Below are 15264 nucleotides of genomic sequence, written 5' to 3' on the forward strand. Positions count from 1 at the left end.
CCAGTAAAATAGATCATGTAGCTTGCAGAAATTGAAAGGAAACACTTATTTACTAGCTGCTGAATTTTGCCGTGCACCTATCTTGGCCAGACATGAAAAATGCATACTTATCTAGAGGAAAATACAAGCAAGATCAAGTCTCAAGGAGGGACTATATTGTGTCATATGTAGATAGCATATCTTGTATATTGGCATCATCATACATATCATACAGATAATGGCATCAAAATAAAAAAGCTGCTTTTGTATTGCAGCAATCCAGTCCAACTTTAGGTGTTTTGGTGACCTCTCAGAAATCCTTCAGCAGTAGCTGAACCGGTAAGCTCACATAAAGGCTGGCTATGAAATAGAAAGCAGAATCCTCTTGAGAAGTAAGGGCTGCCACACCTTAGGATTAAGATGTACTGTTGGTGAATTTGAAATGTGAAATATTAATCAATTCCATCTAGTGGGATTTTCTCCCCTGAAAAAGCTGTCCGTATGATGGAGGATCCCTTTATCTAATAGTTTGGGACATTTTAAGAATGAAAACTATGTTACTATAACCATGACAAGACTTGGACTCACAGTTGCTGTTTTTAGGCTTTCTGCTGCAAATGATCTTTTTCGCTTTTGTTTCCAGCTATGAATGTGATGGTGTACCAGTTCTATCATTAATTCTGCTGACTCTATCCCACTTTATGCATGGCTACTTACCTAAATAAATGCACATGAAAAAAAATCTAATTACTATGAAATTATTTTATGATGTGAGAAGAAAGAGAAGGATTGATAAGGGAGCCATTAAAGGAATAGTTAATCCTAAAATGAAAATTAACTAGAAATGTACTCACCCTCAGCTCATCCTAAATTAGTTTGTTTCTTTATCAGAAAACATTTGGAGAAATGACCATTGCATCACTTGCTCACAAACAGATCATCTGCAGTTAATGGGTGCCATCAGAATGAAAGTTCAAACAGCTGATATAAAAACCATAATAATCCACATGATACCAATCCAATCAATTAATGTCTTGTGTTTGTAAGAATCATTAAAAAGTTGTCATTAAGGCATCTTTACTGCAAACTGTCGCTTCTGGCCAAAATAAGAGTCATACATAATCCAAAAATATTAAGCACAACATCCTTGGCTTGTCCCAAGTACAGTTTTGATTGTTGCTGAAATGAATCGTTTATATCATAAAGATATTTGTACTTTTAAAATTCTAAAAATAAATAATTTAGATTTTTAGATGCCTTAACCCATTGGCTCTCAAAGTTTGAGGAATACCAGCCAGGTACAATATTGTATATTTAGATGCTGTCAGTATCCAATATCATATTGTACATTTCAGTGTTTATGCAAACATAAGTAAATATATGTGTGGTAAAATTACACTTTACATTAGAAAGGAATATATACAAATACTTATGGGATCACTTTCTGCACAAATATGTCCAAAATAAGTAACCATAAACAACATTAAATACAAAACATATTATATACAAAACATATTTGACAGCATAATGCTGTGATTGAGCAATCAGAATCACATTTATTTACATACATATATTTCATAATGTACTGGGAGAATAATGTATTTTAATTTTTTATGGTGGCTGTTGAATGATTAAAAGCAGTGCAACAGGAAGAACATGTCAAGAACCAAGTGAATAATATTCAAATTATTTTATATGTAATTATATATTTATATATACATTTTATCCCCTTGGAATTATAAGGTTCTGTCTGCATTCAGAGTAGTTTTGAGATATTGAGCTTCAAAGTTTTTTCATTCCATTCGACTGTGTAGATAGAACCTTATTGTTTTTTAAATAAAAATCCCATAATGTATACACATACAAAATTTGAATCACATAATGTAAATAAGTTAATGTGAATAAGAATAAGAATAACAATATGGGAATAACTCAATTTTGTCAAAAATGTCAGACAGAAACCTTATAATTCTAAGGGGACGATTTATATAAATAATAACTGGAAAATGTGAAATGGAGAGCTAGAGAATTTTACAAGGGAGGAGAAGTGGGCTGGGAAATTTTGAAGGATAGGGTGACTTTGATGGTGTGTTATTGAAAAATCAAAGCTAGAATGTTCCAGCAGTGAGATGAGCAGCACTGATGTGAGAAGATGTTACAAGAAGAAGAAGAACATACGACTTCCAGAGTAAAGTAGAGGTGCAGAGGAGCATGTCAGTCAGATTATCAAGTGAGAGATGACTTGTGTAGTGGAAGAAGATCATTAATTGGCTGATTTTAATGGAATGAAATGGAATCAAATCAAGGGCATTTGAAGGAACATCATTCAAAAAAGTAGTAAAATTGTCATTTTGATTTGTTTTGATGTCTTTATTTGGCAGCCGCTGTGCAAGCTCCTAGTTCAGTATCATTGGGGTCTGTTTAAGTAACTTAATCCGTTCTGTTCCTGTTATCACTCTCAGACTTTCCTTCACATATTGGGTTCCAGGAGTCATTTCTTCTCCAGAAGGCCTTGAGGGAATCTGCTTTTTCATTTTCTTTTGTGGGAGCGATCAGCAAATGGATATGAGATGTTTAATTTTTAATTCTGCATTCGTGAAGTCATGTTTTTGATGGGTGGAGAGAGCGCTAATGGGGCCAGATTGGGTATCATTGCGGATATCTGGGAATGACCCCTGGGACTGCACTGTGGTTCTTGGCTGAGCTCCATTAACGTCTTGAAAAAGAGAAGGTACTTGGAGACACGCTGTCCAGCTATTGAACCTTATTGGCAAAACGAAAGCCCACGTTGGCTGTTTATTGAGTGGACACTGCGCGAGGTTCATTAGACATGAAAGAATTTTTAGAAAATCTTCACTGTGAATGATAAAGCACATTCAAACTGTACAGAAAAACTTTTAACCACGGAGCCACAAATAACATTAGGCGTCTAACACCAAACCTCAACACATACTTGACCAAAATCTCTCATTTTTGAAGCAAAAGGTTGTACATAGTGGGCTTGCTTTCTTTGAGTAGCTAAAGTGATTTCCTGGCTTTCAGTGGCAATGAGTCTGATGATTGTTTTTATTGACTCCATTAAGGGAGAGTGAGCAGTTGCAAAGAGTAGCTGACAGCAGCTCTATTGTTGTGATGTTCTGGTGTTGGACCTTACACCAGGGTCATTAGTGAGCCTTTATTACAGCTCCACTCTGTCCCACTACACACACAAATACAAACTCAAAACTGCAGAAAGGAAATTTGTTGAGTTCTCATACTGTCTGACAGCAGCATTAGAGTATTGCAATAGACTACAGGAATGCAATTTACGATAAGTCAATGGGATCTGACAACAAACAACATTGGACCCAATGAAATTTTTCTAGATATCAATATCAAATGAAGTTTTGTTATGGATTTTGATGTCTTAAAGACAGAAAATGCTTGAAAAGGCTTAGCACAAAGTAACTAACTTAGCACAAACTAAAATGTGAACTAAAGTGGTCAGGCCTGTCATTTTCAGCAGCTCAATAAAATGCAATTAAGGCCAGTACTATTCCCGATATGGCCAGCAGACAATAATTGCTTCTTGTTTGTCAAATTTAACTTTGCCTGCAACTCTCAGATACACATAAACTGAAAACTGATTTTGCCAAATCAAGTTAAGGATTATAATTGGTTGTTGTCTGTACTGCTGCACCAGATATACAAGGGTGGCCTGGTGACTCATGGCCAGTGTGAGAGAGTTTAGAGCCAGTGTTTTTTTTCATTTTACTGTGTCTTATATTCTTTTTAACGTCTTACAAACAGCGATATCATTGACTTGATTGCACAGATACTATTTAAACTGAACTGAGATGATGACATCACTGAATTCAATGATGAACTTCCTTTAACTGTCATTTTGCATTATTGATACACTGTTATCCTGATTTAATGTAGTTCAGTTGCTTTGATGTAATCATTTTTGTTCAAAGCCCTATATAAATAAAGGTGACTTGACTTGACAAACTTAAACATTTGACATTTGTGATGTATTGTTAAAAATAGTGCTGATGTCATGTGGCATAACCATTAAGTAAAAAACTAAAAACATTCTCCTTGAATTAAGTGTACACATCTTAATATGTCTTAATATATGTTCTACAAATATTCTAAGCATTCATGATAATAATAGAATTAAAATAAAATATAAACAAATTTTTTTTTTTTTTTTTTTTTTTTTTTTTTTTTGTAGGGTTGCACCACATGGAATTTACAACTAACTATGCTTTGTCATGAAAGGTTCAACTGGCTGATATTTTACATCACCGTTTTATTTTATTTATTTGTTCATTACATTTTTTTAACCATTACAAAAAACTTTATTTATCGTTAAGGCCCGACATAATAAAGATAAAGAATAGAGAAACAGAAACAGAAACAGTCACAGACACAAACACTAATCAGATTCCACCTGTCCATGATACTTATCAGCTCATTAGTGGCTTACAGAGCTTGTCCAGCTTTCACCCTTATGAGCATATGATTAAAATCCCTCTCAGATCTCCATCCCATGTCCCTCGTCCTCTCTCCACAGATCATTACAGTAATAGGGCTGGCTCTATTACCCCAGCACGGTCCAAGACAGGCCTCCACAAGATGGTACCTGCGTTACCGCTGTACGATGGCTTTAATTTCACGCTTTGATAATGTCCTCCATCTCCTCTTGTCCTGCTCCATGCCCTCTGCGAGTGAAGCAAGGATCACATCCTGTGCACAGTTGCTGATTTGACCATGCCTTGGGGAACACTTCCCCTTAGTCTCACACCGCTGTCTGCTGGGTCAAAATCTCTTGCAGAAGCTGATAAGTCTGGGACACATACCAGTTCTCATGTGACACCAGGGAATGTGAGTTTTATTCGATTTAAGGCATGACACTACAGGCAAAAACATTATTTTTATTTTGAGATTTTGGGCTTTTCAGTAAGTGTTGATTCAGATTTAGTTTGAAATCTCAAAAATACACAAGTTTTTGTAGTTTATCTATTTGCATCTGTAGGTTTAAATTACAATTCACATCTTTGAAGGCTTCAAATTTCTTAAAATAAGTATTTAATCGTAATGAGCCAGGAATCATCACTTTGGTAGCACTTACTGTACATAACCAACCTTTAAAATTTTATTCCTGTCTACTGTTTATTCCTTTTTTTTCTGGCTGTTGACAGTATTTTTCAATTTATGGAGACAGACATTCAAAATATTCATAATCCCCTCTGTAAAGATTTAAGCTCTTATATGTCAACAAAATTAAACAAAAATCGGTAACCTGGCTGTGTCTGGCTTTGGTTTTGGAAATGTATGCACATTTGTACATAATACAATTCTGTATTTCCATATTTAAATATAATGTTTCAGGAAACTTGTCATACAGAACGTTTGCAATTTTTAATATAATCAACTAAGGCCCCGTCCACACGGAGACGGAGCTTACCCCAATCCGATCCTTTTTCTCCTCGTCTCAAGAAATATCCGCGTCCACACGAAACCGCAAAATGATGTAGTATACATGCCAGACCAGTATGTGGCGCTGTAATTCTGCCAAAGAGATACACTAAAAACAGAGAAGAAGACTTGGACTATGCTCATAAACATTGCACGTGGTACACAAACGAACATGGAACAATACATTTATTAATCAGTGTTAATGTTAGTTAATTAAAAGACAATCGTTCAGTGTTTGTCATGTTTTTGTTGCTGTTACGTGACGTAGAGGTGTCTGACGTCATCGTTTCAGAAAATATACGGATTAGCCGTCCAGACGAAAACGCAAAGACGGCGTTTTCAAATTTATCCACTTTGGGACCCGGTTTCAAGAAATAGCGGTTTCACCTTGCGAAAACGCCATATCTGTGTGGACGAAACGCCTATCCGATAAAAAATGTGTGCGTATTCACAGAAACACGTCTCCGTGTGGACGGGGCCTAAGTATTGTGATATATTAGTTAATAAATTAATTTATTTACCTGGGGTGCCTTAAAGCCAAAATAAAAATTGTCTGAAAATGTACTCGCCCTCAGGCCACTTGTAGAAAGCAATATTATTATAAATATAATAGAGGATTCATATTTTAGCCAGGAACGATGATTTAAAGTTAAAATGCCTTGATGAATCTCCTAGCTTTTTACATAACATGGTATTAACTGATGGGCTGGATTCAGATGGGTTACTTGTGGGTAGTGAAATCTAGCTGCATATATTCACTGCAGAGGATCCATAGATCTTTGGGTGAAACTATTCTTTTAAAATATTTTGGTGCCAGAAAGCAGGTTAATTCGTGTCCAACAAATAGTCAGTGAGATTACTACCTCACACCCACAACAGTCAGAGCAAACACTATTTTTGAAACAATGTGTGCTGTTCTCTGCAGTCAAAGCAGCAGCCACATAGTTCTGACCTTTCCATTTAACCATGGTTCCTAAAGGAACAAAGTATCCTTGATAGAAAAATCTTAACACCCCCATCTCACTCTCCATTTGAGAGGCAAATGTCTTATTTCTCTTTCGGCTATTCTCTCCTCCTTGCCAAACTGTTTAGGGACTATTGTAACATTTCTGGACTCCAGACCAAATATGTGAGGAAAAAATGTAGAACAAAAGGCTGGGGAATGGAATGGAGGTCCTGTGACAAAAGAAGAAAAAGAGTCTTCGTGGTGTGCTGGGGGTCTTGTTTCCCAGACAAGAAACGGGTAACCAAATCTCTTTGTGGGTGAAGTCAGGGGGTCTCCAGTGTGACTGCATTGATCTGCAATCTGCAAGACAGAAAGAAGAGAACAGAAGCCTGGCCCCACCGCACATGGGAGACTTATCACAGGCCCGCAGATGGTCCATTTCCAAATCAACCAGTCGATGCCTTTACACACTTCAATATTTTTTCAATTTCACAAGAAAACTAAATTTTAATGGAGGCATTGCCAGTAATTATCACAATGCCAGACTTAAAGAAGCGAGTGACGCAGATAATATAAAGTGACCTTAAAGATCAAACATAAATGATAATTTTAAGCTGTTTGAATTTACATGATTTAATTCTGTACGGCAGTTCAACACTAATCCAATATAATTTTTAGTTCAAAACATGATAAAGTTATTTTAAGCACTGCTATTAAAAAGTGCATTTTATATGTGACCCTAAAATGATACATGATATTTGTGACACATTACTTTAATAATTTATATGGCCTAACAAAATATTATATAATTTGATATAATATTGCTCAACGATTAACACAGCAAATATCATACACTCCACATAACTGGCCACAGCCTCACCAGTGTCCCTATAACTTGTTTTTTTATTTATTTATTTTTATTTGAAGAAATCAACATTTATTGAAAATTTGAGGTATTAACCCTATGTTAATTAAAAGAATCCCGAAGGAAAAGAGTATAACGATTTCCACAAAAATATAAAACTTTTTTCAACATTGATGATAACGGTAAATATTTCTTGATCACCAAATCAAAATATTATAATTTATTCTGAAGGATCACCGAAAGAAACTGAAGACTAAAAATATGTTACTGACCGCAATCATTGGACTGGTAGTCTACAAAAATTAAATAAGCTGAACATCATTCTAATGTAACCTGAAATATTAATTCTTTGTCATAGAAAATGTAGGAAATGGATGTAGGTATACAACTGAATTAAAAATCCTAACTTCTCCCTTTTGGTACAGTTCTTTTTACATTTTTATAAATGTGGTTTGCCAATCTAAGAAGGTTATAAAAATCTAGAAAAAATAACCAAAATTAAGCATGTAGTACCACAGATTTCATCTTAATTATGATAAATGAATGAGTAGATTGTGATTACATTTGACCATTTAAATAGGCAATTCTTCAATGTGTCACACATTAACCCATAAAACCAAATAAAATTTGCCATGATAAATGTGAAGTTTTCAATCCATCTGTACCCTTGTGGTATGTTTATGGGAGAATTAATGAACCTTGGATTAAATCTCAAGGCTGTTCGATTTTCTCAGCCAACAATGACCCAGTTATTAATGAATGTTTGATTAACACTGACTTACGCAAATGCTTTTGATATTTGCGTCTACGTAAAATGTGTGCCGTATCAACCTTGCATACGAAATCACAGTGTCATCTGAAGTCAGCTGTTTCTGAAAGTGTCCCCTTTTACAGCATTTCTTCTTGACAAATGTTGTGACATACCAACAGAGGATGAAGCCTGGCTATTGTTTGAGATGCCAGCATGCTTCTGGTTGCTTGGGAACCAGCAATAATGGCCCGTTTTCCCCCTGCTGCCCTAAGTTTTTGAAACCCTCACTATCCTACATTTTAAAGCTGGTGCCACACTCTTCTTAATGACTCTTCATTTCAATTGACTGCAGCACGTTTAGTGGTAAAATATTCTTGTGGATGAAGTCAAATCCATAAACAACAATAACAAAAATACATAAAAAAATAAAAGAAATTCTGGAATGTCTTAAGCAAAGTTCTTAGTCTACATAGAAAAGGGTGTGATAGGACAATGGAACTCTGGCAAGGTGACCCTTTCACTGATTTATAGGCTGTGGTTGCCAAGCCCCCACTGAGAGAGATTTCTCAACAGTGTAGGGTTTCCAGCTTCAAGTCATCTAGCCCTCCTGTTTGAGCATCAGTGGCATAATATCACAGATTATAAGCTTGCTGCATCTCTATTTCATACCACTGGGCAGTACTGGATCTGAGTATGTACATCAACGTATAAATGGAATAGTGAGTCACTATTCCCAGAATTCCTTGCACATACATTGATTATATAATGGGACCTGTGTGGACCTGAATCACAAGCATGCTTAAAAAAGAAAAAAAAAAAAAGAAATAAATAAAATAAAATAATTTAATAAAATTTATAACATATATTTTATCTGTATTTTATGTTCTACTGTTAGTGTTTTCTGAATGCACCAAGGGTCTGAGAGTAACGCAATTTGAATTATCTTTATGTATGTGCTGTACATGTGGAAGAATTGACAATAAAGCAGATTTGACTTGATTTCCAACATTTATTTACGCCCCAATAATATTGTAGAACATGTTTAACAGATTAGCATTTAAGTAACTTTATGTGTGAATTGCATTTTCCATGCATTTTTGACTAACTGTAGCACTGCATTGTTGATCTTCTTGTATTGACCCAAAGTAGCACCTCCAATGCATTTATGGCCAATAATAAGATAAGCTTGAAACTGAGAGTGTGTTAGCCTCCAGTAAACGCCTGTGCTGACATTAATAGCAACACTATAAATGTAATTATATTTTCAGGAAATAACCAAGTTCCCTCAAATAATACAACCCATGCAGGTTAATGGAGGGTCATTTGAATGAAAGAAGCAGAGCCATTACATAACCATCAGCACACCAAAACTAGCATTACATAAATGATGAGAGAGGTGGAGGCTCACAGTACTGATAAAAGCTTGTCAGACACCCTCGTTCTCATGGGAAAACCTGTGTGCTGAGAGCTCACCTTAGAGTCAGCAGATCTGAGCCATCACTGGGTAAAGATACTAAATAAAGATAGGCCTATCAGCCACACTCCCAGAGGACAAGCTGTGGAAAGGTGGGAGAGCTGATCTGAATATGCGACTGGGCGGGAGCTGCACTGAGCAGCGTAAGGAAGAGGATTAGCTGCTGATCTCTTGTTGTTGTTTTGCATGGATGTCTTACGGGAGCTTGAGGATGAGGATGAAGGCTCCGGACTCGCCTGTTCACACGCCCACAAACACTCAGCTGACACACACTGCCTTCGCTCGCCAGGTTTTTCCAGGAACCGCAGAAATAGAGTGAGTGGCTGGGAGTGGGTGTCGTCTGTAACTTATCTGCATCCGTGTCTGCTTTCTGTGGTTGAGGTACAGACATCAATAGGATGAAAAGCATGAATATGGAAATGAGAGAAGTTGTGCTTCAGGTTCAAGTGACCTATGATGGAGATTCACATGACCCTTCTTTCATATGTTCTCTATCTCTTTAGAAGTGTTTACACCTGATGCTCAGGGGAGTCTGGTAAATTATGTAACTGTAGAAAAGTGTATAAAACTGAAATACTGTATAAGGCCTTTTTGAATATTAAAACAAAACTATTTATGTTGCATTTTTTCTCCACTTTTGTTTTGTTTTTGTTTTGAAAGATGTCTGTAGAAGTATGCTAAGTAAGGTTGCATTTATTTGATCAGAAACACTATAAAAATTGAATTATTCTGAAAAATTAATAAAATTTTAAATAACAATATTCTAATAATTAATAACTTATCAAATGTTATGTATTCCTGTGATGGTAAAGTGTAATTTCAGTACCCATTACTCCAGTCTTGAGCATCAAATGATCCATCAGAAATAATTATAATATGCTGATTCGCTGCTATGGTATTTTTTTCCTGAATGAATATAATTGTTAAAAATGGCTATATTACTTTTATTAGGATTTTTTGGATGAAAAGTGCAAAACAGCATTTATTTGAAATAGAAATCTTTTGCAACACTGTACATGTATTTACCATCATTTTTGATCAGTTGAATGCATTCTTGCTTTTAAGGAATTAATCTCTAAAATAATTAGTTTTTAATATATACTATATGATAATAATAATAATAATAATAATAATATATATATATATATATATATATATATATATACACACACACAGTACAGACCAAAAGTTTGGACACACCTTCTCATTCAAAGAGTTTTCTTTATTTTCATGACTATGAAAATTGTAGATTCACACTGAAGGCATCAAAACTATGAATTAACACATGTGGAATTATATTTGAAATTAGATACATAACAAAAAAAGTGTGAAACAACTTAAAATATGTAATATTTTAGGTTCTTCAAAGTAGCCACATTTTGCTTTGATTACTGCTTTGCACACTCTTGTCATTCTCTTGATGAGCTTCAAGAGGTAGTCACCTGAAATGGTCTTCCAACAGTCTTGAAGGAGTTCCCCGAGAGATGCTTAGCACTTGTTGGCCCTTTTCCTTCAGTCTGCGGTCCAGCTCACCCCTAAACCATCTGGATTGGGTTCAGGTCCGGTGACTGTGGAGGCCAGGTCATCTGGCGGAGCACCCCATCACTCTCCTTCTTGGTCAGATAGTCCTTGATGCCTTCAGTGTGACTCTACAATTTTCATAGTCATGAAAATAAAGAAAACTCTTTGAATGAGAAGGTGTGTCCAAACTTTTGGTCTGTACTGTTTATATATATATATATATATATATATATATATATATATATATATATATACACACAGGTAGGGCTCAACCTGTGCAGAGCACATGCCCTTTATTTTTGGTGGTGTTTTTTTTTTTTTTAATCAATGCTATTGTTCACCCTTTACATCTGTCTGTCTCTTTTACAAATATTGAGCAAATGAAAGTTCTTAAAACGAACTTGTGTAAATCTTATTCGATCCTCAAGCTGTCAGTGAGCTGATAACTCCGCCCCCTCTATATTCATTGAATCAACTGAAGTTCCAAAGCAGCCGCACAGTAGACAACAGCGGAGCTGAACAAAGTTTTGCGAAGGGTAAATAAATATCTTGTTGTTTGAATAAGTATTACTAAACACTATGTCTATAAAGGCTCATATATTATTTATTTGATGCCTGACTGACTCACTGACTCAGACATGTGGGACATCACCTGAGAGAGAGGGCTAGCATTTGCCATTTAGTCATAGCCAATATATAGCCAACACTTAAATAGCCTGTGCATATAGTAGCATTTAATCTTTTATAAAATGCGATTTTGGCCAAATGCATTTTACCAGAGGAAAAACTGAGCGCTCCGTTTATATAGCAAGAAAAACTAGTTTGTAACCTGTAGATGAAAATGTAATGTGATGCCGGCAGCGGCAGGCGCCGTCGCCATTTTAATGACCGACAAAAATATTCATATTTGCACACATTCGCTGGTCAAAAACTATATATTGATAATTAATACAACAACATTTAATTTGTTTTTACCATCGGAAAATCATAATAACAGGTGCGCCCCCGTGCTGTTTCGTACTGGAACTTACACAAAGTGACGAGTGATCCTTGTCACCTAGATAACATATATTTCTAAGAAATTTCTTCTCTGATTTATGACTTAATTTATTAACATTTAGGCTAATCATGTTATGGTATACTCTCCGCTCGTCCTCACATGTATAAAATGTAGTAAAACCATGTTTGTAATGTAGTAGTAACTAATTTTTTTTTTTTTTACAGAAGATCCCTGTGAAATCTTTATATTTTATCATGCAGAATGTAATTCATGATTCATTCCAAGGCTTCATTTATTTGAACCAAAATACAGCAAAAACAGTAATATTTTGTAATATTTTTACAATTTTAAATCACTGTTTTCTATTTGAATATATTTTAAAATGTCATTTATTTTTGTGATCAAAGCTGAATTTCTAGCATCATTACTCCAGTTCAGTACTCTTCAGTGTCACGTGATCCTTCAGAAATGCTTTTTAATGCAACTGTACTTTTGACACTATTTTTATTTATTTTTTCATTACTGGCTTATTTTAGGGAAAGTGTAGTGAATAAGAGACCTTCAAGAGACCAACATCCCTGGTCCACCACAGTATAATATTTTTGCCAGGTAGGCGGATACATGTTGAATATGTTATAGTAACGGTATGGCTATAGTTTCTTATAATCTGGAATTGAGTTGGACATAATTACTTAAATTATATTTAAAAAAAGTTTGTAAAAAATACTTGACTCATTGCTCACCTTCCCCTCTTCTCAATGTCAAACATAATTATGTTAACCAAATAATACAAATTAGCTTATGAAACCAAACAGAATAGCTAAAAAAGAGAATATTTTTTTTCTTTGCAAAGTTCATAAAAAAGTGCATAAAGTTCAATAAAAAAAGATTTTGGTTTCTGTTTGGTCTTATAAGCTAATTTGTATTATTTGGTTAACATGTTTATATATGAGTCAAGTATTTTTTTTTCTATAAATGCAATGTAAAAAAAGAGGGAGTACACAAGAGCTGTTGTAATTTAGGTTTTAAGAAGCCCTTAAAACCCTGTTTATCTATATTATCTAATTATCTAATATTTTTATTATGGTTGTTATTAATCGTGAATAAATCTAAAGCTCTTGAGACTATTATTTTGTGTTAATGAATTTGTCATGAAGATGTGACCATTTCTTCCTTTTATGCAGGTTTACTAAATAATCTTGATATAAAAAAATGGCAGCACATGCCCCTCAAAAGGTCTGTGCATGGCCCTGTATATATATATATATATATATATATATATATATATATATATATATATATATATATATACTATATGATTATGATATAATATGATATAATATACTGTATACATATAAATATAAGATCATATAAAAACTCACACTTTAACACACTTTCCTCCACATTCATCCCATCAAATGGGATGTAAAATAATACAATATATAATTTCTCAGACAGCTTCTGACAGCTGCTTGATTTTTTTTTTTTAGATTAAAAGTGAGTTACTGTAATAACGTACTGATATCCAGTATAATATAAACATTAAAAGAAACTAAATGTGTCTGATTTAGTGTCAGTCCTTACTTGGACCGTGAGGGTACATAAGAAAAAAAAAAAAAAAAAACGGTTGGGAAAAAGATCTGAAGTGGTAGGATGAATTTCAAAGAAAGAATGTATCAAAGGGCTGCAGTCTACTTATTTTCTTTCAGGAAAGTAGGCTGGCATATTGTTTCAGTCATGGAGCATCCTTCTGAGGCTTGGTGCGATCCAATTAAAAAGAGCTTCCTGGTGTTTGTCATTGCAGCCAGCAATGGTTCTCAGTTAAAGAGGAAAGTCCTATTCTCTAGCCACCCACTAAGACAACTCAAAGATGGCCAAATCTGTTTTCATCTCCCAATATCACGATCTGTCATGTTAATATGAAGCATGTGAAGGTTATCAGCTTAATTATATATCCACAATAGTGTCTACATTATAATTTTTTACTTAAAATTAAAACCTTTTACATACATTTAGTTGCGTAACATTCTGTTTATTTTTATTTTGTTATTTTCTTTGTTTATTTTTCTAACTGGCTGTAAGATTTTGCACAATGAAAAGTCTTATAAAGAGTAGACCACATGAAGGTTAACACCACACTGAATCTATTATCAGTGACTGCGCTAATGCCAGTGACAAATAATAATTTACTTGTTCATTAAATATACATGGTAAATAAGTTACATTTAGCATGTGCTATGATAGTTATTCTACTCAGTGTAGTTTGTTGGTTTGACACAACTTTTTGTTTTTATTATTATTATTGTTAAGCTTACATTTTTAATAGTGTGTCCTGTGGATGAATGCATTTTCATTAAATTTTCATTTTTGGGTGAACTATTAAAAGATTACTGATTATTGATTGCCTTAAAAGTCTATTTGTGTCTATGGAGCACAGGATAAAAACTGTTGGTTATGAAAATTATTTTTTTTCCTGTGAAAGAAGCATGTCATCTACAGTGGAAAACAATTGTCTCCAACCATTCTCTGCTTCTTCCCAGCTTTAAACATCCCATCTGTTGGGTAGCAGGCTGAGCGATGAACTGTGTTTGTTTTAAATACATTCTGAAAGCCTTCTGGCCGTCTGGTAAAATCAGATGAGTCACAGAGAAGTGAAAGAGGTGATAACAAAGGAATGAAACTGCATCTTTCAAACCTCTCTCCGCTGGCATCATGTTGAGATTCACCCCCCATTAACCTGAGAGATATTGTCTGGATCTTCTCTGGCCAGCACAATAGAAAAAGGATCAAATAACCCTTCACAAGTATGTGCTGCAAGCACCTCTTCTTGTCGTTATAGGCGTCCCTTTAGTGTTAAATGTCAGAAAAACTACAAAAACCACTCATGCCGGTCACATTTCAGCTTCACTTGTGCCGATACGATGACACGTCTCTGAAAATGCAGTGAATTATTAATAGGGTGGTGTACAGATTTACACTCTCGCTGGCCTTTCACTAAAGACTCTTTTAGAGGTCCGGCAGACTGTGTTGACTGGGTGGTGGGTGAGAAGCAATATCCAGTTCAGAGGATAAAAATATTCATGACATCAGGCTGATCTATTTTGCACTCTCAAGTAAGATTGCTGTGAAGGAAGGATTCATCACAGAGTAAGAGATACAGTATTGCTGGAAAGTAATTAGTAATTAGACTTCTTTTTTAAAGTGATGATGTGTACGGTGTTTTATGTCATGTGCATAGTGGGAAATAAAGTAACACATCAAAATA

This window comes from Carassius gibelio, chromosome A2 (genome assembly GCF_023724105.1).
Source record: "Carassius gibelio isolate Cgi1373 ecotype wild population from Czech Republic chromosome A2, carGib1.2-hapl.c, whole genome shotgun sequence".
In the NCBI taxonomy this organism is placed as follows: Eukaryota; Metazoa; Chordata; class Actinopteri; order Cypriniformes; family Cyprinidae; genus Carassius; species Carassius gibelio.